The 914-nt window shown below is 41.2% G+C and overlaps 1 protein-coding gene across 1 annotated transcript in view; it reads left to right on the top strand.

The window, feature by feature from the left end:
* Window positions 1-914, top strand: part of APBA1 (amyloid beta (A4) precursor protein-binding, family A, member 1) — a 35,952-nt gene that overhangs the window by 26,641 nt on the left and 8,397 nt on the right.

Here is a 914-nt window from a genome sequence, read left to right as displayed (position 1 = left end):
GGATGATCTTTAAGGTCTCTTCCAACCTAAACCATTCTATGATTCTATGAAATGATGGATTTTTTTTTCTGCAAAATAGCATGTAAGCCAGTTTTGCAAAGCCTTTCAAGAAACTGGTGTGAAAATTAAGAGAGTAACCAGTGATGTTTTGGCTTAATTTCACTTGATGTGCTGCTTACTTTGAGTCTGCTGTTCCTGGTTCTAGACACAAGTTTGGACACTGCAGTCTCTCTTACTGGCCAGTTGAAAATGCAAAAATCAAGCTGTCAGATGCCAGAAGCTGGGCCTTATTTTCCTCCACCATGTGGTGATCTGATTATGATCCAGACTTCCTGGATCTGTTTCCCAGGCTGGTATTATATGTTGGCTAGCTTGAATCTATGCTTCCTTTTGGGGTCACTGGCGCTACTTTCCATGGTTTGTTTGGATCGGCCCATATTTGTGTCAGGTGTTATCTTGCTGCTGCCACTAAATTTTGGCTTGGAAAGTACATTCCTCTAGATCAAATAAAAGCATTGCTCGGTGATGTGAAAATATGCTGAGAAATTGCAGGAGATTACATCAGCTCTCCTTAGTAATTTTGTTCACAAATAGCTTGTAAAATTTATCTCAGACACCCAAATGACTAAGAAAGAGTTAGAATGGAAACACTGTAGCACCTGTTAGCAGCAAGGAGATGGCAGCTTCAAGGATCTTGTACATCCAGTGGAGCCTGTTTATATTCTGAGACTCCTGTACGTATCATTGTCACCTTTTCTTCTTCTCGCACTGCTGGGTATTTAAAAGACTTTACCCAGTAACTGGCACAGAAGCAGGTGTTGGCCAGAATGTGTCTCTGCTTGGAAGAGTCCTTATCTAAGGAGGACAGAATCAGATTTTTCAGCTGTATTTAGAGCTGGATGCTCAAGTGAGCT

Source organism: Mesitornis unicolor, unplaced genomic scaffold (assembly GCF_000695765.1).
Source record: "Mesitornis unicolor isolate BGI_N332 unplaced genomic scaffold, ASM69576v1 scaffold18865, whole genome shotgun sequence".
Classification (NCBI taxonomy): domain Eukaryota; kingdom Metazoa; phylum Chordata; class Aves; order Mesitornithiformes; family Mesitornithidae; genus Mesitornis; species Mesitornis unicolor.
This window is presented reverse-complemented; position numbering and strand designations above follow the sequence as displayed.